Source organism: Hyperolius riggenbachi, chromosome 1 (assembly GCF_040937935.1).
Source record: "Hyperolius riggenbachi isolate aHypRig1 chromosome 1, aHypRig1.pri, whole genome shotgun sequence".
Taxonomy (NCBI): Eukaryota; Metazoa; Chordata; class Amphibia; order Anura; family Hyperoliidae; genus Hyperolius; species Hyperolius riggenbachi.
The window spans coordinates 313,828,816-313,852,502 of record NC_090646.1 but is presented as its reverse complement, the minus strand read 5'-3'; the positions used below and the strand labels follow the sequence as shown (position 1 = coordinate 313,852,502).

At 46.3% G+C, this 23,687-nt stretch overlaps 1 protein-coding gene across 2 annotated transcripts in view; it reads right to left on the bottom strand.

The window, feature by feature from the left end:
- Positions 1-1,654: 1,654 nt before the first annotated feature.
- Positions 1,655-23,687, bottom strand: part of LOC137509395 (scaffold attachment factor B1-like) — a 256,890-nt gene continuing 234,857 nt past the window's right edge. Inside the window, exon 5 of one of the 2 annotated variants that reach the window (XM_068233830.1) lies at positions 1,655-1,684. The gene's annotated coding sequence lies outside the window, so the exon portion shown is untranslated. The remainder of the gene's footprint in view (positions 1,685-23,687) is intronic. The other variant, XR_011020490.1, reaches the window with a different exon arrangement.

Genomic DNA, 23,687 nt, shown 5'->3' with positions numbered 1-23,687 from the left:
AATCAGTGTGCTTGGGTGCAGACTAGGGTGGCTGCAGCCTGCCCTGTTGGTCCCTCGGACACTGGGACCACCAGGGCAGGAGGCAGCCTGTATAATAGGCTTTGTATACATTACAAAGCCTATTATACTCACGGATCGGCGGAGATTTCTATTCCTCCGCCCGCCGGCGCTGCTAAGTGGCCGGCGAGCTGGAGGCTAAATCCCCGGCCATCGATCCCCGGCGGAGGATCGCGTCACGGATGACGCGATCGCTCCGTCCATGCCCGTACAAGGACCGCCGCCAGTTGTACATGCGGCGGTACGTGCGGGATCCACTTTCCGGCCGCCCCTGTGCAGTGGGCGGTCGGGAAGTGGTTAAAGCCAAATTAGTATCATCACACAATAGCAGTTAGAAAAAGGTTAATGATATAATGAATTGGGAAAGCACAGGATTGCCACAGGGTAGTAGGTGAAAATTTGGTTAAGCTAAGTATAAAGGTTGGAGGTGTTCTTTGGACAGTTCAACAAGTGGACATGAGGACAATCATCTATGCTGATATTAAGCGAGCAACCATTCCATAACTATATCAACTAACCCTTTCAGTACTTTTTGGCACCTATCTACAGCATGTCTGCATCTCCCTTTTAAAATAAATAAAATTAGCTACAGAAATATCATATTTTTCGGACTATAAGATGCTCCTCATCATAAGACACACCTAGGTTTAGAGAACTAAAAACATGGGAAAAAAATATATAGTAAACCCGGGGGCATCCATGGTGAAGGGGAATCTTGTGGGTTATGCCCCTTTGTACCTCATGCCCCCATCTACCTCTTGTGTCTCAGTGTCCTCCTCTGTCCCCCATGTGTCTGCCTCTGTCCTCCTTGTGTCTTAATGCCCATTTGTGTGTCCCCTTGTGTCCTTCTCTATGACTCTTTTGTATCCTCCTTGTGTCCCTATGCCCCTTTGTGTCCCTCTTGTGTCCTCCTCTATGCCCCTTTGTGTCCCCTATGCCCCTTTGTATCCTCTTGGCCTCCTCTGTGCCCCCCTTCTGTCCTCTATGCCCCTTTGTGCCCCCCTTGTGTCCTCTATGCCCCTTTGTGCCCCCCTTGTGTCCTCCTCTATGCCCCTTTGTGCCATCCTTGTGTCCTCCTCTAGGCCCTTTTGTGCCCCCCTTGTGTCCTCCTCTATGCCCCTTTGTGCCCCCCTTGTGTCCTCTATGCCCCTTTGTGCCCCCCTTGTGTCCTCCTCTATGCCCCTTTGTGTTCCCATGTGTCCTCAGTTTGTCAGACGTATCGTTCTCTGCATGGGCACAGTACAGGGAGTCCCCGACATTGCGGCGGGTTGGTATTTGCAGGTGTTCACTTCAGGAACTTCTGACTGCATTTGGACTATAAGACACAGTGACTTTCTTTCCCCACTTGGGAACAAAAAGACTTGTAGTCCAAAGAGTCTTTGTTAGAGAGCTAGTTAGTTTAAGAGTCTTATAGTCCAGAGAATACAGTAAATCCAGTACTGTTTCCACAACGTTTTTCTCCCATGTGCAATTCACTCTGATGGAAAAGATGAGCCTTCACGCAACTACAAAGTTTCTGTAAAATGTGCGTATATGTGTGTGTGTGTGTGGGGGGGGGGGGTTAATTTACTTATCTGGGGACCAAGTATTCAGCAGTACCTTGCTTCAAGCTTGTTTCTTCATTTTCCTGTTGAGGTTAAAAAAAAAAAAAAAAATCATAACTTGCAAATGAAACAGTTATAACAAACACACTAATCTGTCTCCTCATTTATTTTGAATTACACATACATTGAGCAAAAGATGCATTGACTTTTACATCCTGTACATTATGGATGTGGTTAATGTAGAACAGCAGAACAAAGAACTCCAATTTGCTTCATCCCCTCCCAAGCCCAGCCCCTTAAAAAGAATTAACAAGCCTCACCCCTCCCCGCCATTGGTGTTAACTAGATATCTTACAATATGAATAATGTAGTATCACGTGACCCGCAGGCGTCACGGCGTACCCTGTAAATCTACATAGGCATACCAGCTAGTGTGTTTAAACATGTCCACCATTTGCTTTATTTCTGATGCATTGACTTTTACATCCAGTACATCATGAATGTGGTTAATGTAGTACAGCAGAGCAAGGAACTCCAATTTTCTCCATCCCATTCAGAGCCCAATCCCTTAAAAAGGATTAAAAAGAATTAAACCTCTCCCCCAAAAAGATATCTTACAATATGAATAAAATAGAATCACATGATCCGCAGGCATCTGTTATGATCGCTTCTGCAGCGTTTACTGCTGACTGCAGTGGTATTGCAAACCAAGCAGTTCTAATGTCATTACATGCATTTGCTTGCATAGTTTGGTTTGCACTTGAACTGGTTGCTGATTCCATCTGCAGTCGCTCTGAGGTTAATGACAGTTTAATATGCTTTTGTGTAAACAGACATTGTCTGCTGCAGTGGAGGGGCAGTCCCTTTCCTGCAGGCTGCATATCATTGTCTGCCTTTTCCTGCTATCAGCCTGTGATTAATTACCATTCACTTGTGTGGGAATCTGCAGGTCTGCTCCCATTGGATGACCTCAGTATAAAGAACTGCTTCCTGCAATGTCTCATGGGTTACCATAGTCTCAGATCCTGTCTGTTACTCTGCCCGTGCCCCACCTCGTTCCTAGTCCGTGTGGACTGCGCTGACTCCTGCGAAGGGGTCAGCGAGTCCTAGTTCTGCTCTTGTTTCTAGAAGTTGTTACTTTGCTTGTCTTGTGTCATATATTGGTTCATCGCCAATATATACGCATACTTGCACGTTTATTATTTTCCTTGTATTCGTGTTACGTTGATACATCAGTGTCGCTGATATATACGTACACGAACTGTTTATATCCTGTGTTCCGTTAGTCAGCGTTCCAGCACGCTGAGCTAGTTATCCTGTTCCTGGTCCTGTTTGTGGATTGCGTTCATCTCTGCGAAGAGATAGCGAATCCTTCTGAGTCCTGTTCCCTGTATTACTCCAGTCTTAGTCAGAGTTCCTGCTTATGTCATATATCGGTTCATTGCCGATATATACATATGTTAGTCAGACGTTACAAATAGTTTCATTGATAGCTGTAATTGTAATACGCTAGGAAATCATACTTATTGTATATTTATCTGTGTTACGTTCATCTATCTTGATCCTGCTATTCCCTGACTATCCTGTCCTGTCTTTGTGAGGCACGCCATCGCTGCTAACGCATTGGCTACCTCATTCCAGTCTGTTTTATTGTGGACGCTTGCTGTCACTAAGTAGTGGCTAGTTAAGCAAGCGTTCATTCTGTCTACCTGTCCTGATCTCCTCAGTTATGGTTTATGCGCTCAGCGCTACTTTGCGCTGAGACGTTATTACGAAAGTGTTGTTTGTGGCTGTTCGGATCTGCACCGGCTCTGTGCACCACAATCTCCTATTGGAGTCAGTCCTCTCCTCCACTAAACTGGGGATATCCTGATTCCTTGTGCTAGTGTGTGTACCTCCTCCACATCAGCTTATGTGTTGCATGCTGACTGTGGAGAATACACCTCCAAGCTTAACATTATGGTAGCCCCATTACCAATCCCCTTTGTGGGGGGGGGGGGGGGGTTCCCAGCAAAAATGACACTGTTATGGTTCCTGTTCCTTTAAGAAATTTGAGAAACTAAATTCTGAAACAGAAAATGATTTTTTTTCTGAATGTACCAGGTTTTTGGCCAATCCCGAGCTCCAGGCTACTCCTGTTTCAACGTGGGCCCCCCAGTTAATTTATGTTTTGTTTAAGGGAAATTTGTTCCAGTGGGCGTACGATGTCTTGGATCATACCAATTTAAAAGAGAGACTACTGGAATTTCTAGCGTTTGTGATCCATAACTGGCTGCGCAAAACCGATTTGCCTAGCCCTTTTGATAAGCTCCTGGCAGCTTGTCAATCAGCTGCTCCTTCTACTGCCTACAAAAATAATCAGCAAGCAGATAATTGTTCTGATAACTTTTCTTCTGCTAAGGCAGCAGGGTCTAAAGCCAAACGTAAACGCTCCAAAAGAAAAGCGTTACAATCAGCGGAGTCGTTGCCCTTGGCGACTGCGCATCAGATCTGTAATGAGACTCCGCTAGTAGCAGATAATGAAATTCAGTCACCATTCAGGGGAGTCAAATGGACCTATGAAACTACTAATGAACTTTCATTGCTAGCCAGGGAAAATAAAAGTTCTTGTTTAAATGAATTATCTGAATATGATTATGAAGATATATTACAGAGTATTGAACAGATCAATTTATTCGTGCAGCAAGGGAAATTTGCATACACTACAGTTCAACACTTGCTACAGGTATTGGAGATCCTTAGGAATAAGAAATCGGCCAATCACCTGCTAAATAACCCAATGTATGTTTCTGCCACTAACACATTTGCAAACTATGATCAGCCGGAATGCTCAGCTGTTAAGTATGCATGGGATCCTCCATTTGAGAAAGGAGAGATGGAAGCCCTGGTCTATGAATGGAAGAAAGATGCAAGTTCATTTTGTCAATTTTACAGTGCAAAAAGTGAATTAGTATTGAATGCATGCATTAAGTCTGCCTATAACCTAATAAAAACTGGTGTGTGTGGGTATGACTTTGTGGTTCCATTGATCGATGTGTGGAAGATGATTTTGGACGATTTTTATGCGATTCAATCAGTTGATACCAGGGAAGACACACTGTCAATTGGAGACTGTCCCACTTCTCCAGTTACTGAGTCCCTGCCATGTCTTGTGAATGTTCCTGTAACTCCACCCTGTACCATGGATAACACAGTGTTACTTCCCAGTAAAACAGAAGCCACTGATACTTTCTTAACTTTGCCCTGCACAAATTTCTCAGCAGAGAATCCAGAGGTCCTGCTGACTTCTGAGTCCAGCCTAGCCAGTACTCATGAGTCTTTGTTCAGTGAAACAGACACCAGAAAAATCTTGCCTGTCTCTGCAAACACTTCTGCAGAAATTACCTGTGTTAATAAAGTTCAACTTCTGTCTGATCCAGCAGATGCCAGTAGATGCACTACATCAGTTTCTGAGTCCCAGCAATCCTGTCTAGAAACCTCAGAACCCCAGCATCTGAATTTTCCAATTTTCCAATTGAATAGTGCTTCAGATGCACAAACTTTGTGTCTTGATCTTCCTGTCTCTACACCTCGCTCTAGTTTCATGAATAGCTCAGAGCATCTGCTATGTGAACCTGAAATCGTAGAATTATTACCTTGTTCAGAAAATGTTCTAGTAAATTTGCCCTGTACCATGAATTGTGCAGTAGATCTTCCCAATGAAACTCAGGTCACAGAATCATTATGCTGTCCAGCAGGTGCTTCCATGGTTTTGCCCTGCAATATGGACTGTTCAGTGATCCTGTCCAGTGAAGCAGTGGTCGCACAGTCTTATGCTTCACCCAGTACTTTGGATAGTTCAAACCCTCTAGCAGAGGAGTCTGAGGCACTGCTTACCTCAGTTGGTGTTGCAGTAATCACTTGTCTAGCAGCTGTTTTGGAATTACAGTCTGCTCTAATAAAACTTGATGAATTTCTGCCCAGCAAAGCAGAAGCCATTGAAATATTGTCCTCGTCAGCAAGTGTGTTAGATACCTTGCCCTGTACACAGTCTGATTTAACCAATGTTGTTGAGTCCCTCTCCAGTGTTGTAACAGCCGAGGAACTCCAGCCCTGTCCTTTGAATGTTTCAGAAGTCTTGCCCTGTAACATGGATAATTCTGACTCGCTGGAAAAAATAATAGAAATCTCAGAATTTCAGTCCGGGTTAATGAGTGTTTCTGAAACCCAGCCCTGTATCCTGGAAAATCCTGGTTTTCTGCCCGGTGTGGCAGTAGTTCCAGAGTCCCCTTCCTGTCCAGTGAGTTTCTCAGTTTTGCCTAGTTCAGTGGGGATTGCTGCAATATTGACTTGTTTTGCAGACCTTCATGAGCTCCAATCCAGTGTATTTGATGAGTCTCTGTCTAGTCCAGAAGAAGCTATGGGAACCTTGTCTAGTTCAGTGCATACATCAGAAGATTTGCCCTGTCTTGTAAATGCCCCTGAACATGATTTGTTAATAACCCTGCTGGAATCAGCGACATCTAAGTCTGATACTACAGTTTTTAGTGAGAATCCAGTAACTGTGAAGTCTAGTCATGATGAATTTTTTTTGCCCAGTTCTGGTTTAGGTCCTGTCTTGACTGACTTTGAGGTTCGCAGTTCCTTGACATGCCCAGAGGTTTCTCTTGTGCCAGAGTGCCCAGATGTGTCTGTGTTAGCGTGCTCACGTGCTTCCCTAGTGGAGACATGTTCTGATGTTGCCGGTTGGCCTGCATGCCCGGAGATGGTTCTGGTCCCTAAAAGCCCTGATCTTGATGTTTGTCCTTGTGACCCTGACTCTGGAGTTGCCCTGGGTTCCATAGGGGTTCTTGATAGTTCTCCATGTGAGCCTGAGGGGCGTTCTGACCTGTGGGGGTCTCTTTGGAGCTTCCAGGTGTTCTGGGAGATCTCTGAGGAAACTTGTCCTGGTGCCTTGGACTGGTTCAACAGTGAGTTTTGTGTTGGTAGGGACAGTTCCGGTGGGCGTTGCAAAGGCTTTGGCGTTTTTGGACGGTCCCTGGAGGGCGATGGGTTTCACACTGGGGCTTGTGGTGCTGACGGGCATGGTTCGGTGGGTTCTGGTTCCGATTGGTCTGGTTTTGGTGAGACTGATTCGGGAGTTTGGTTTTGTCGGGCTGATCCGACCTTCATGAGTTTTCGGTCAGATCAGTTTGCTGGATTTCCCACTTCTGATTTTTTGGTTTGGGTGGTTCAGGAGAAATATGTCAGTTTTTATAGGCGTCCAGAGGCCGCGTTTAAGGGAGGGGGTACTGTTATGATCGCTTCTGCAGCGTTTACTGCTGACTGCAGTGGTATTGCAAACCAAGCAGTTCTAATGTCCTTACATGCATTTGCTTGCATAGTTTGGTTTGCACTTGAACTGGTTGCTGATTCCATCTGCAGTCGCTCTGAGGTTAATGACAGTTTAATATGCTTTTGTGTAAACAGACATTGTTTGCTGCAGTGGAGGGGCAGTCCCTTTCCTGCAGGCTGCATATCATTGTCTGCCTTTTCCTGCTATCAGCCTGTGATTAATTACCATTCACTTGTGTGGGAATCTGCAGGTCTGCTCCCATTGGATGACCTCAGTATAAAGAACTGCTTCCTGCAATGTCTCATGGGCTACCATAGTCTCAGATCCTGTCTGTTACTCTGCCCGTGCCCCACCTCGTTCCTAGTCCGTGTGGACTGTGCTGACTCCTGCGAAGGGGTCAGCGAGTCCTCCTAGTTCTGCTCTTGTTTCTAGAAGTTGTTACTTTGCTTGTCTTGTGTCATATATTGGTTCATCGCCAATATATACGCATACTTGCACGTTTATTATTTTCCTTGTATTCGTGTTACGTTGATACATCAGTGTCGCTGATATATACGTACACGAACTGTTTATATCCTGTGTTCCGTTAGTCAGCGTTCCAGCACGCTGAGCTAGTTATCCTGTTCCTGGTCCTGTTTGTGGATTGCGTTCATCTCTGCGAAGAGATAGCGAATCCTTCTGAGTCCTGTTCCCTGTATTACTCCAGTCTTAGTCAGAGTTCCTGCTTATGTCATATATCGGTTCATTGCCGATATATACATATGTTAGTCAGACGTTACAAATAGTTTCATTGATAGCTGTAATTGTAATACGCTAGGAATCAGAATCAGAATCATTTATTTCGCCAAGTACAACAGGGGTTGTACCCGGAATTATTTTTGGCACGTACAGGGTCGGTTGATGGTACAGCAATACATACAGTAAGTACATACAATAGAATAACAACACCAAACATAGTGTAGGAGACCAGAGGGAGCATTTGAGTGCTATGTTGAGTGGAGCTGCCCCAATCACGTTGCGGCGCTCAACCTCTCTGCAGCAATTCAGATGCCCTCCAGAGGTCTTTGTAGTGCAGAGAGAAGAGAAAAGAGAGAGAGAAGGATAGAGAGTAGGAGAGATTGACAGAAGATAGGAAGGACAGAATAGATGAGAAACAAGAGTCCGAGTAGCCCCTGGGGCCTCAATGGTGGCTGGCTGGCGGATCGAATAAGTCCTCAGGCCTGCGGCCTAGTCCACGAGGTTGGAGCACATGCAGTCTCCGAGAGTCTTAAAAGGAGGCCTTAGGCAGAGGAGAGCATCCCTGGTCACGTAGCAGCGATGCCAGAGAGACAAATCAGCTGGGTAGACACGCACAGCCCGTGCCCGGAGCCAGCTGAGGATAGTGCTCACTTGCCTTGCATCCGGGTCTGTGGCAGTGGTCGGCGGCGGCGGCTCACATGTTATCCTCCGTGGCTGAAATGTCGGAGGACGGGGCCCCTCTGCAAGGAGCAGTCTTAGATGACGAGCTGAAGGGCCAATGGTGGGATCTCCACGGGTGGCAATGCTGGTGGTCTGGCAGCAGCGGCGGTAGAACAAAGTTCCGTCCAGCTCATGTCCGCTGCGATGCTTTGTGCACGGCCCAGAACAGCTGATGAACTTGGGTATTCCACGTTCACATCCCCGTAGTGAGGATGAGAGCAGGCGGGCAGCCAGAGTCCTGAAGAGCGGCGACGCAGCCGCATGGAGTGTAGAAGCGTTGCGGGGCCAGCATAAGCGGCGTCACGTGGTTACAGTCAGCCGGGGTTTCCCATGTGGTGAGCCGGTCCTCAGAGCGAGCGCTGAGGAGCCCGGGGAACAAGCGCACCGCACTTTGCAGCGATGGCATGCGGATGCTGGAAGGGGCCTCTGCGGCGAGCCATGGCCAGGGGGGGACCCAGGGAGAGGAGAAAGAGAAGTTGTTGCCGGAGCCCTGTGGCCGTGGCTTCCTATCCAGGCGCCATCTTGATCTAAAGCCATGCTTATTGTATATTTATCTGTGTTACGTTCATCTATCTTGATCCTGCTATTCCCTGACTATCCTGTCCTGTCTTTGTGAGGCACGCCATCGCTGCTAACGCATTGGCTACCTCATTCCAGTCTGTTTTATTGTGGACGCTTGCTGTCACTAAGTAGTGGCTAGTTAAGCAAGCGTTCATTCTGTCTACCTGTCCTGATCTCCTCAGTCCTGGTTTATGCGCTCAGCGCTACTTTGCGCTGAGACGTTATTACGAAAGTGTTGTTTGTGGCTGTTCGGATCTGCACCGGCTCTGTGCACCACAATCTCCTATTGGAGTCAGTCCTCTCCTCCACTAAACTGGGGATATCCTGATTCCTTGTGCTAGTGTGTGTACCTCCTCCACATCAGCTTATGTGTTGCATGCTGACTGTGGAGAATACACCTCCAAGCTTAACAGCATCCCAGCGTACCCTGCAAACCAGCTAGTGTATTTAAACGGGTCCACCATTTGCTTTATTTCTGTGCGTGTATATGCGGTGGTAATACATTTATTCCATGTCAGAAAAAAACTGAATTAATCTTTCCTTATGTAACACCGTTTCAAGCCTATCTACAGGTCCTTCTAAAAAAAATTTGCATATTGTGATAAAGTTCATTATTTTCTGTAATGTACAAACATTAGACTTTCATATATTTTAGATTCATTACACACAACTAAAGTAGTTCAAGCCTTTTATTGTTTTAATATTGATGATTTTGGCATACAGCTAATGAAAACCCAAAATTTCTATCTCAAAAAATTAGCATATTTCATCCAACCAATAAAAGAAAAGTATTTTAAAAACAAAAAAAAAGTCAACCTTCAAATAATTATGTTCAGTTATGCACTCAATACTTGGTCGGGAATCCTTTTGCAGAAAATACTGCTTCAATGCGGCGTGGCATGGAGGCAACCAGCCTGTGGCACTGCTCAGGTGTTATGGAGGCCCAGGATGCTACGATAGCAGTCCTTAAGCTCATCCAGAGTGTTGGGTCTTGCGTCTCTCAACTTTCTCTTCACAATATCCCACAGATTCTCTATGGGGTTCAGGTCAGGAGAGTTGGCAGGCCAATTGAGCACAGTAATACCATGGTCAGTAAACCATTTACCAGTGGTTTTGGCACTGTGAGCAGGTGCCAAGTTGTGCTGAAAAATGAAATCATCTCCATAAAGCTTTTTTAGCAGATGGAAGCATGAAGTGCTCCTGATAGATAGCTGCATTGACCCTGCCCTTGATAAAACACAGTGGACCAACACCAGCAGCTGACATGGCACCCCAGACCATCACTGACTGTGGGTACTTGACACTGGACTTCAGGCATTTTGGCATTTCCCTCTCCCCAGTCTTCCTCCAGACTCTGGCACCTTGATTTCAGAATGACATGCAAAAGTTGCTTTCATCCGAAAAAAAAGTACTTTGGACCACTGAGCAACAGTCCAGTGCTGCTTCTCTGTAGCCCAGGTCAGGCGCTTCTGCCGCTGTTTCTGGTTCAAAAGTGGCTTGACCTGGGGAATGCAGCACCTGTAGCCCATTTCCTGTACATGCCTGTACACGGTGGTTCTGGATGTTTCTACTCCAGACTCAGTCCACTACTTCCGCAGGTTCCCCAAGGTCTGGAATCGGTCCTTTTCCACAATATTCCTCAGAGCCCGTTCACCTCTTCTCGTTGTGCAGTGTTTTCTGCCACACTTTTTCCTTCCCACAGACTTCCCACTGAGGTGCCTTGATACAGCACTCTGGGAATAGCCTATTCGTTCAGAAATTTCTTTCTGTGTCTTACCCTCTTGCTTGAGGGTGTCAATGATGGCCTTCTGGACAGCAGTCAGGTCGGCAGTCTTACCCATGATTGTAGTTTTGAGTAATGAACCAGGCTGGGAGTTTTTAAAAGCCTCAGGAATCTTTTGCAGGTGTTTAGAGTTAATTAGTTGATTCAGATGATTAGGTTAATACCTCGTTTAGAGAACCTTTTCATGATATGCTAATTTTTTGAGATAGGAATTTGCTGTTTTCATGAGCTGTATGCCAAAATCATCAATATTAAAACAATAAAAGGCGTGAACTACTTCAGTTCTGTGTAATGAATCTAAAATATATGAAAGTCTAATATTTATCAGTACATTACAGAAAATAATGAACTTTATCACAATATGCTAATTTTTTTAGAAGGACCTGTATATCCATCATATGGATCAGCTCCTCTTTAAGCAACAACTGAAGTGAGAGTTATATATAGGCTGCCATATTTATTTCCTTTTAAACAATACCAGTTGCCCGGCAGCCCTGCTGATCTATTTGGCTGCAGTAGTGTCTCAATAACACCAGAAACAAGCATACAGCTAGTCTGCGTCAGATCTGACAATAATGTCAGAAACACCTGATCTGTTGCACGCTTGTTCCGGGTCTACAGCAAAACAGTAGGGATGATTGGAAGAGGAGATTTCCGATATCGCGGTAATTCCGCCTACCGCAATAACAAAATTCCGCTACCTCTACATTCCGGTGGTTTTCCGCGGTATTCCGCATTCCGGCGGTACAATTTCCGCAATGTTAATCCTCCTGGCGGTCTTTTAAAAACCTCCAGAGGGCAGCGCAGCAGTTTTTCTTTAAGTTTTTTTTTTCATCATGTAGCGAGCCTAGGGCTCGCTACATTATAGCCGTACATGATAGCTGTGCAGAGGCATCCCCCCACCCGCTTCTATCAGGAAATCCTGGAGGGCTTCCCCCGTCGCCATGGCGACAGGCGGGATGACGTGACGTCATCGGGAGTCCCGATCCACCCCTCAGCGCAGAAGTAGTTTGGGGAAGTTGCGGTTCTTGCGGGATCACGGCTAGGTACATATAGCCAGCAGCGATCGGGAGGATCAGAGTGGTGCCGGGGGACTTGGGGCACATGTGTAGCTAGCCTAGTAACAAAAAATCTCCCTCCCGCGGACGCATGGCCGCAGAAATTGAACGCCAGGGAGGTTAACCATAAGTGACTCTTCTGGACCCTCCATCTGGCCACGAAACACTTCTGTAGCTGACTGGTGATGTTGATTGGTGGTGGTGGTGACACAAGCTCCCAGTTGTGATGGATTACTGTATGAAGAAAACACAGGGGCCATTTCGGTCACCACAGAACCCACCACTTCTTGGGAGCTTCGTCCCATGGTCTCCTCCAATGCCTCATCCCAATCCTTCTGCACATGGAGAGTACTGGGAGGAAACAACCTCTTCAAGATAAGCAGCTGCGGTCGGGTTCTGGTCATGAGGAACCTGGCCACTACTGGTGCTGCTGCCACTAGCTTCAAGTTCCTCAGACTGGGTAGAGGGTTCCTGATCGAAATAATCAACAACCCTATTCGCCTGCAGCTCTGTCAAAATTTTCCTGTGTGCGAACACAGGGAAGACATCTCTGATCAGGGGGGGGGGGGGACGCTTCCTGCTGCTGCTGCCACCCTCAACCCGATCACGTACTTGACATGATCCACCAACACCACCATCACTCCATTTTCTTTTAGGAGTGGCAGAAAATTGCTGCTGCTCTCGCTCCATTGTTTTTGGGCAAAAAAAAAAGTTTATTGGGGAAGGGGTATGAGCGACAGAACCAAAGTAAAATTAAAAAAAAAAAAGATAAGAAAATAAGGGGGTGAAAAAGAAAAACAAAGAAAACAATGAACTTGTAAAACAAAACAAAAAAAAAACGTGCACTACACTCAACTAATCAACTCTCTCACTCTGTCAAACACTAAGCCTGCGGCCTGGCTGGCTCTCTCTAACCCTCTCCACACAGCAACTACTAGTACACTACAATCTATCACTCAAACTAACAATCTACTGTCACTCTCTTACAAATACACCTACTACTGCTGATAGCTCACACTCAGTCTAATTCTCTCTCACAGTCTTTAAAAAGACTTTTGTTTTATATACATTCTTTAAAAAGACTATTGTTTTATGTTGAAACAACTAATATGGGTCTGGCTCTCCTCTCTACAAAACACCAGACTGAAACCCACAAGCTTTGTGAGTGTCACACCTCTCTTATATACAAAATGGGTGGGATAGCTGATGATAGGTAGCTACTAGCTAGGAGCTGGTTGCTAAAGTAGGATTGGTTGGTTTATGTTAAGACTAATTGGTGCTGAAATTCCGATTTTAATGCAGAAATCAGTGTGTTTTAAGCTTTTGTGATGGGTCTATCCCTTCAGATCCTTCTGATTGGCTTAGAAATTCTGCATAACAGTAAATGCAGCTTTTACACGCTTCTGATTGGCTTTTAATTTCCGATGGCTCCAAATGGAAAAAATTCTGCATAGAAATTCTGCTATTTACCGATTACCGCTATAGATGTTCCGTTCCGGCTCACCAGAACGAAACTGCCAATTTCCGTCTGGAATCGCGGAAATCTCAATTTCGCGGAATCCGACAAGCATCCCTACAATATTAGAGTCAGAGGATCAGCAGGATAGCTTGTCAACTGACACTGCTTAAAAGGAAATACGTATGTCAGCTAGTGTTGGGCTCACGAGTACCTAAGGACTCGAATTTGTGATTCAAATGAGGCTTAAATGCCTCAGCTGTGCGGCTGGGAAAGAGGGGGTTACTTGCCCATAAGTCCTCCGTCCTCTATGTGTTCCAAACGTCTTGCACGAATCCTATGGGATGTGTTGCAAGATTCACTACCGCGCAATTCCTCCTTCCGGCTTGAAGGAGGAAGTGCGCGGTAGAGATATTTGAAACCCTTTGGGGAAAAAAATAAAAAAATGTATATACATATATAGCTCTATCTATCTATCTATCTATCTATCTATCTATCTATCTATCTATCTATCTATCTATCTATCTATCTATCTACACACATACATACATACATACATACATACACACACACAGTGACTTGCAAAAGTATTCGGCCCCCTTGAACCCTTGAAGTTTCCCACACTTTGTCACATTACTGCCACAAACCTGAATCAATTTTATTGGAATTCCACGTGAAAGACCAATACAAAGTGGTGTACACGTGAGAAGTGGAACGAAAATCATACAGGATTCCAAACATTTTTTTTACAAATAAATAACTGCAAAGTGGGGTGTGCGTAATTATTCAGCCCCCTTTGGTCTGAGTAAGTTGCCCTTAGACATTGCATTATGAGTGCTAATGACTAAATAGAGTGCACCTGTGTGTAATCTAATGTCAGTACAAATACAGCTGCTCTGTGACAGTCTCAGAGGTTGTCTAAGAGAATATTGGGAGCAACAACACCATGAAGTCCAAAGAACACACCAGACAGGTCAGGGATAAAGTTAGAGACATTTTTAAAGCAGGCTTAGGTTACAAAAAGATTTCCAAGGCCTTGAACATCCCATGCAGCACTGTTCAAGTGACCATTCAGAAATGGAAGGAGTATGGCACAACTGTAAACCTACCAAGACAAGGCCGTCCACCTAAACTCACAGGCCGACCAAGGAAAGCGATGATCAGAAATGCAGTCAAGAGGCCCATGGTGACTCTGGACGAACTGCAGAACTCTACAGCTCAGGTGGGGGAATCTGTCCATAGGACAACTATTAGTCATGCACTGTACAAAGTTGGCTTTTATGGAAGAGTGGCAAGAAGAAAACCATTGTTAACAGAAGTGAAGGCAAGACTGGAAGAAGTGAAGGCAAGACTAAATAAATTAAAAATAGACAAGGCACCTGGCCCGGATGGCATGCATCCTCGGGTCCTAAGGGAATTAAGTTCAGTTATAGATAAACCCCTTTATCTTATCTTTTGTGACCCTCTTTCAACTGGCAGAGTCCCAGTGGATTGGCGTACAGCCCACGTTTTCCCGTTATTTAAGAAGGGCAAAAAAATCAGATCCAGGAAATTATAGACCTGTAAGCTTAACATCAGTTGTATGCAAACTATTTGAGGGGTTACTAAGAGATACTATACATGACTTCATAGTAGAAAATAATCTTATTTCTCAGCATCAACATGGGTTTACTAAAGACAGGTCCTGTTTGACTAACATGCTCAGCTTTTATGAGGTAGTGAATGCTAATATGGATATTGGGAATGCTGTAGATGTGATATACTTGGACTTTGCAAAGGCCTTCGACACTGTTCCCCACAAAAGTCTGGTGCAAAAGTTGAGGATGCAAGGACTGGGGAAGAGTCTGTGTGCATGGATAGGGAACTGGCTAATGGACAGAAAACAAAGAGTTGTGGTCAATGGATCGTACTCAAAATAGGAGACTGTTAGCAGTGGAGTACCACAGGGGTCTGTTCTTGGTCCAGTGCTCTTCAATTTATTTATTAATGACCTAGTAGATGCAGTAGTGAGCAATGTTGCCATTTTTGCAGATGATATAAAATTGTGCAGAATCATCAACTCTCAGGAAGAGAGTGTCATATTGCAACAGGATCTGGATAGGATGGATATATGGGCACATACATGGCAGATGAAATTCAATGTTGAAAAGTGTAAAGTCATGCATTTTGGTCGTACCAATGGTCTAGCACCATACAAAATAAATGGGATACAGTTGGGGACATCAAACTTGAAGGACTTAGGAGTACTCATCGACAACAACAAATGAAATAATCATACTCAATGCCAAGACGCTGCAGCTAAAACTAACACAATTTTGGGATGCATTAAAAGGGAAATAAAAACTCGAGATGCTAGCATAATATTGCCCCTGTTTAACTCTCTAGTAAGGCCACATCTGGAATATGGAATTCAGTTCTGGGCACCACATTACAAAAAAGATATTGCAGTTTTAGAGCAGGTGCAGAGACGAGCAACAAAATTGATACGTGGGATGGAAGGTCTCACTTACCAAGAAAGGTTAGATAAACTGGGTTTATTTAGTCTAGAGAAAAGATGCCTTAGAGGGGATCTAATTAACATGTATAAATACATCAGAGGTGTGAGAAAACGCGGAAGCACCGCCGCATGCACCTCTAGCAGGGCGGTGGGTTCCGCGTCCAGCGTGGCAGCTGATGCAACTGCTCACTCGTCTTTGTATCTGCCTGAACGTGGAGGAACCGCCGCATGCGCTGGTGGCATGGCGGCGGATTCCGCGTGCAGCGCAGCGGGCATTTCACAACAAAGTTCTGGTATGGCTGGGAGCTGTAGTCCACGTAGGTTTAGGTGGACGCGCACGCTGGGAGAAAGAGCTTTATGTCAGTCAGTGGGGTATCAGCTGACCAGGCTGGTCAGCTGACGCCAGAAACGGTTGCCATTGGTCCTGCACTTGGGGGAGGCGCTGGAGAGCGCTGAACTATATATACTGGTGGCTGGGCATTTGCTGGTTGTCTGCCGTTGCGATCACTACGTGGTAGCACTCAGACCTTTTGTCAGTATCTGTGTTATTTGCTAGACCAGGTTCCAAGGTGTTGATGACCAAGGAGCTCACACCTTAGTCTAGGTATCCTGTTATTAACCGTGTTATTATCTAAGTTATTTGTTAGACCAGTTTCCAAGGTGTTGATGACCAAGGAGCTCACACCTTAGTCTAGGAATCCTGTTAACATCTGTGTTATTTTCTAGACCAGTTCCAGGGTGTTGATGCTCTAGGAGCTCACACCCAAGTCTAGGTATTCAATTATTGGTTACGACCTTCTGCTTTCCTGACCACTCTTCTGATCTCTGATTAGGTACTTCGCTATATCTGATACTCTGTTGCCAAACTCTGCTAGTCTTAGGATTCCGCATCTGTCTCCTGTTTCTGTACTTTGTCTGTGTGTTAACGACCTGGCCTGTCCGACCTCGAGAACTATCTTCCCTGTTGGGAGATAGTTTCCAGTCCTGTCAGTGACACTTCACCTTTGGTGTCACTCACTCTCTGATCCTTCCCACTCTGAGCCTGGGTCCGCCCCTTGGGGAGCATCAGACCAGTGGAAGGAACCTGTTCTCTAAGCAGTATCTCGTACTGCCTAGCACCCTCTACTCGGGTGCTCTCTTCAAAGTATACGGTTGCACCAAACACTTATATTACTCAGGTGTCCAGAGGTTAGAGATATATCTGATTATCGGTGATACTGCAGATCATCAATAATCGGGTATATATCTGCATTCTCAGGGATACTGCAGATCACCGGTAATCAGATCCTTTCTGTGTTACACCGATCGTTACAAGAGGGCAATATAATAGCTTGGCGGATGAGCTTTTTGTCCCTAGGCCTTCTCAAAGGACTAGAGGACATGATCTGTGCATGGAGGAAAAACGTTTTAGCCATTTATTTAGGAAAGGGTTCTTTACAGCACTGAAACTGCCCTCATCCAAATATGCAACCACCTGCTCATGGCAAGAGACAGAGGAGAGTGCTCGATCCTCATACTGCTAGACCTTTCTGCAGCCTTTGATACAGTTGACCATGACATCTTGATAAACAGGCTACAGGAATACTGCGGCATTGATGGCATAGTTCTTCAGTGGTTCCAATCCTTCTTGAGTGGCAGAACCCACAAAGTGTCTATGGGGCCCTTCCTGTCCACCCCTGTATCACTTAAGTATGGGGTGCCCCAGGGCTCAATCCTCTCTCCCCTGCTTTTCACGATTTACATGTTACCGCTGGGAAAACTAATCCAAAAACATGGCCTGACATACCACTGCTATGCAGACTACACCCAACTATAACGTTCCTTCAAGCCTGGTGTGACAGACCCAACTCTAACTATAAACGCCTGCTTACGTGAACTACAGAAATGGATGAATGACAACTGTCTGAAACTAAATGCAGACAAAACTGAAGTCCTTCTGATTGGAGGGCAGAGCATGATAATACAACAACTTAACTTGCCGTCTTCACCACTGGGAATAGGAGGCACGGATCTACGCAGCTCTAATCATGTGCGTAGCCTGGAAGTTCTAATTGATGGGGATTTAAACTTCAGAACTCAAATCTCTGCTGTGGTGAAATCATCCCATTTTCACCTGAAGACCATTGCAAAAATCAAGCACCTCATACCCCTAGAAGATCTGCCAACCTTAGTCCACGCCTTCATCACATCCCGACTGGACTACTGCAATGCTCTTTACACTGGCCTTCCAAAAAAGGTCTTGTACCGCCTACAGCTGATACAGAATACTGCTGCCAGACTGCTAACCAACCAACCCCGTCACTGCCACATAACGCCAGTCCTGCACTCCCTTCACTGGCTACCTATAGAATGGAGGGTCCTATTCAAGATCGGCCTACTGACATTTAAATCCCTGAATAATCTAGGCCCTGGATACATGAAAGATATGTTGCAGCTGCGTAGCAATCCCCGCATTCTCAGATCCACAGGTTCTAATCTAGTTATACCCAGAGTCCACTTGGAAACTTTTGGTCCCTGAGCCTTCTGTTATGCTGCCCCTACGTTTTGGAACTCCTTACCTCAACAGATCAGGACAGCTTCATCCCTGGACGTGTTTAAATCCAGACTGAAAACCCACCTGTTCAGTTTGGCATTTGCAGAAATATAACTTTTGTTGTGTGAATACTTCATCCTACTAATTACTGAATCTGAGAGAGCCTAAGCGCTTTGAGTCCTATGGGAGAAAAGCGCTATAGAAATGTTATTGTATTGTATTGTACAGTAAGAGTGATTAAGATGTGGAATGCATTGACACAGGAAGTCGTTATGGCAAACTCTATACCTGCATTTAAAGGGGGCTTAGATGGTTTCCTTGCGTTGAAAGACATCCATGGCTACAATTACTAGTTGTAGCCTAATGAGGTTGATCCAGGGATTTTATCTGATTGCCATCTGGAGTCAGGAAGGAATATTTCCCTTTTGGGGCTGATTGGACCATGCCTTGTAAGGGTTTTTTCGCCTTCCTCTGGATCAACAGGGATTTGTCTAATCTTGCTGCAGCTCAGTATCACCAAATTCTCTCATCAGCCCTAGAGAAAGCTGCTCCACCAATATTCCGCCGCAACCGACCCCCTAACCCCCAGCCCTGGCGCACTACCCATACTCGCAACCTCCAGAGGTAAACACGCGCCACTGAACGAAAATGGCGGAAAACTCGACTAAACCAGGATTTCCTACAGTACAAGACTAACCTGCAGCAGTTCCACAATGCCCTTGCTCAAGCGAAGCAGGAATACTTTACCAAGCTCATCGGAGCACAAGCTTCCAATCCCCGGCGTCTTTTTAGCACCTTCAACTCCCTGCTTAAACCCACCCCCCCACCTTCTGTTTCCTCCCTCTCTGCCACAGATTTAGCCACCCACTTCACCAACAAAATAGTCTCCATCCGTCAGGAAATATCCAATCTTCAATCTTCACCTCCCACCCGCTCACAACCTACTCCTTCTCCACCCTATCCTCCCCTCACCTCCTTCACTCCTATTACCACTGAGGAGGTTAACCACCTACTGCAGACTTCCCATACCACTACCTCCCCCCTTGACCCTATCCCTTCTGATCTACTTCAGCCTCACTTCACGGATCTGGCCCCAGTCCTCACTACCATGTTTAACCTCTCCCTATCCACAGGCACCTTCCCCTCAGACTTCAAGCAGGCCACTGTACTGCCTCTGCTCAAGAAACCCTCCCTCGACCCCTCGCTACCCTCCAACTACCGCCCGATCTCCCTCCTCCCCTTCGCCTCAAAACTCCTTGAGCGTCTGGTTCACAAACGCCTGACCCAGTACCTCAATGCCAACTCACTACTAGACCCACTGCAATCTGGATTTCGGCCTGCCCACTCAACCGAAACGGCTCTCACCAAAGTGGTCAATGACCTTGCCTTAGCTAAAGCTGAAGGTAAATACACCATTCTCCTCCTCCTTGACCTTTCAGCAGCTTTTGATACAGTAGATCATCCCCTACTCCTCCAGTCCCTCCAATCCATGGGCATTCACGATCTCGCCCTGACCTGGCTTTCATCCTACCTCTCCAACCGCTCCTTCACGACCTCCTTCAATGAGGCCTCGTCCACCCCCAACCACCTCTCGGTGGGAGTCCCCCAAGGCTCGGTCCTTGGCCCCCTACTGTTCTCCCTATACACATCCTCCATTGGCAAGGTTATCTCCTCCATGGGTTTTAACTATCATCTGTATGCAGATGACACCCAAATTTATCTCCACACCCCTGACATATCCACCACTACCATGGACAAGGTCTCCTCCTGCCTATCTGCCATCTCCTCCTGGATGTCCGCTAGGTTCCTGAAACTAAATCTAGACAAAACAGAATTTATGATCTTCCCACCCCGGTCATCTCTGGACTTCCCAGATGTGCAGGTCACTGTTAACCACACTACTATTCACCCTACCTCTCAAGCCCGCTGTCTGGGTGTCACCCTGGACTCCGCACTCTCCTTCACTCCCCACATCCAAAACCTCACAAAGTCCTGCAACTTCCACCTTCGTAACATCTGTAAGATTCGCCCTTTCCTGACCCCTGCCACCACCAAACTCCTCATCCATGCCCTCATAATTTCCCGCCTCGACTACTGCAATGCCCTTCTGTCTGGACTCCCTAAGACCCGAATAGCCCCACTGCAGTCCATCATGAATGCGGCTGCCAGAATTATCCACTCCTCCCATCGCTCCACCAGGGCGGCTCCCCTCCGTGAATCCCTCCACTGGCTTCCTATCCAGTCCAGAATCAGATTCAAGATATTGTGTCTGACCTACAAATCCATCCACAAAACCTGTCCAACCTACATTTCTGATCTTACTCAGAGATACACACCAAGCCGCTCACTCCGCTCCTCCAATGAACTTCGCCTGACCGTCCCCCGCATCACCCAGTCCCATGCACGCCTCCAAGACTTCTCAAGAGCCGCTCCGACACTATGGAACTCCCTACCTCCACCCATTAGGGCAGCCCCCTTCTTCAACACCTTCAAGAAGGCCCTCAAAACTCACCTTTTCACTCTTGCCTACCACCCCTCACAATTGCTCTAAACCCACAGCCGAACTCTGGTCCCCAACCTCTTGTGTCCCTACCTCTCCCTCTAGATTGTAAGCCTTTGGGCAGGGTCCTCCTCCTTTTGTGTCCTACCTGATCATGCACCTCTATTACTGTGCACCCATGCTATGCATTTGAGTGAACCTAACTTGCCTAACTCCATGCTCCCATCCAGTGACTGACTAAGCATTACCTTGTACTCATACTGTGCTGTGTGATCTGGCTTGCATGTATTCCTGTATTGTCATATTGCTGTATGTCACCCCTAAATATTGTCTGTAACCTAAATTATTGTGCAGCGCTGCGTAATATGTTGGCGCTTTATAAATACAACAAATAAATAAAATAAATAAATATGTGAGGGAGCAGGCTGGTGTTGTACTTTGTACTGGTTGAACTCGATGTACGTATGTCTTTTTTTCAACCAAAATAACTATGTAACTATGTAGCAGAAAAGCATAAGAAGTCCCGTTTGCAGTTTGCCACAAGCCATGTGGGGGACACAGCAAACAAGTGGAAGAAGGTGCTCTGGTCAGATGAGACCAAAATGGAACTTTTTGGCCAAAATGCAAAACGCTATGTGTGGCGGAAAACTAACACTGCACATCACTCTGAACACACCATCCCCACTGTCAAATATGGTGGTGGCAGCATCATGCTCTGGTGGCGCTTCTCTTCAGTAGGGACAGGGAAGCTGGTCAGAGTTGATGGGAAGATGGGTGGAGCCAAATACAGGGCATTCTTGGAAGAAAGCCTCTTGGAGTCTGCAAAAGACTTGAGACTGGGGCAGAGGTTCACCTTCCAGCAGGACAACGACCCTAAACATAAAGCCAGGGCAACAATGGAATGGTTTAAAACAAAACATATCCATGTGTTAGAATGGCCCAGTCAAAGTCCAGATCTAAATCCAATCGAGAATCTGTGGCAAGATCTGAAAACTGCTGTTCACAAATGCTATCCATCTAATCTCAATGAGCTGGAGCTGTTTTGCAAAGAAGAATGGGCAAGGATTTCAGTCTCTAGATGCGCAAAGCTGGTAGTAACATACCCTAAAACAGTGTTTCTCAACTTTTTTGACCCAAGTAACCCCTATCGCAATTCAGTTCCAGCCGAGCACCCCTGGTAACTTACACTCCCTCCTCTCCTTGTAACTAACAGCCACTCCACTCGTCCCCCACTGAGACCCTTTGATTCCAGTGGTTCTATGTACAGAAGGTGATCCCCGCACGTTGATTGGCCCAATCTGCTGCCTATCAAGTGACAGTGTATTGCACCAATCAAAATGCCGGGATCACGTACTAGAAAGCCACTGGATCCCCCCGGGCTCAGGGTGGGAGGAGTGGAGCAGCCGTTAATGAGAGGAGGCAGTGTAAGTAACCAGCGCACACTAAGCTGCACTACCGCAGCATACCGTGCTGAGTTTGTGCTCCTCTGTGGAGGGGGTAAAAAAACCCAAAACTGACATCTGAGGCTTCTATCGGCCCCCTGCAGCTGAAATGTCCCACGCTGTCCTCCTACCATCCTCCGTTTCCCGCCGCCGGTTTCGGTCTAATTACGCGTCTAACTAGACTGCGGCTGCTCGTTCCCTCGCGCATCATCAGGAGCTTACTGAGCAGGCGCAGTACAAGAAAACGTTACACTGCGCCTGCGCAGTAAGCTCCCGATGACATGTGCGGGAATTCGCATTATTCGTCTGGTCAGACGAATATTAGACCGGGACCAGCGGCGGGGAACCGAGGTTCGTAGGAGGACGGCGCGGGACATGACAGCTGCAGGGGGCCGATAGAAGCCCCAGGTAAGTGTCGGTTTTTGTTTATTTAACCCCACCACAGAACCCCTTTAAGCTTCCCCCTAGTACTGTGCATGCTGCAGCCTTTTCGTATACAGTGCTTAGAGCGCAGGTGCTGCAGTAATGAATGTGTGGTGTGTGATGAGATACATGCTCTGCCCAGTGGCTGGACCCTGGGCTTGTTTCTCCTTCACACAGTTCATTCCCAGCATGAATCCTTCCTCTTTTCTCTTTTTTGTAGAGACAGATCTGGGGGCTGTGACATGCCTCTGCCTCCCCCACACAGGCTGCTCGCTCCTCACTCCTTTCATTCTAGTGAGTAAGTCTATAGCCGGGATGGCTGCAGTTTAGCCCAGCTACGACACAGAAAGAAACTCTGTGCAGCAACACGCTGGAGACTGATTCACAGAACTCCGTTCATACTGCTTCTGAACTGAACTTACTCTATGCTGGGGGAGCAGCTCCACAGAAGCACAGTCTGACTGAGCAACGCTGTCTGATTCATTGTGCTGCCGCTTGAGGAAGTGATTTGTGCGCATGTCTGCCACTGAGGGCAGCATTGAGAAAACACACTGTTTCCGTGCAGAACGCGGCTGGCAGGCAGGCCACACAAGTGAATATGAGTAAGCCAGCGCAGCGGTGCTGCGTACCCCTGGCTGTGGTCTCTAACCACGTGTTGAGAACCTCTGCCCTAAAAGACTGGCAGCTGTAATTGCAGCAAAAGGTGATTCTACAAAGTATTGAGTCGGGGCTGAATAATTACGCACACCTCACTTTGCAGTTATTTATTTGTAAAAATTGTTTGGAAAAATGTATGATTTTCGTTCCACTTCTCACGTGTACACCACTTTGTATTGGTCTTTCATGTGGAATTCCAATAAAATTGATTCAGGTTTGTGGCAGTAATGTGACAAAATGTGGAAAACTTCAAGGGGGCCGAATACTTTTGCAAGCCACTGTATGTATGTATATCTATCTATCTATCTATCTATCTATCTATCTATCTATCTATCTATCTATCTATCTATCTATCTATCTATCTCTCTCTATTGATCTATTTATCTCTCTCTATCCCTCTCTCT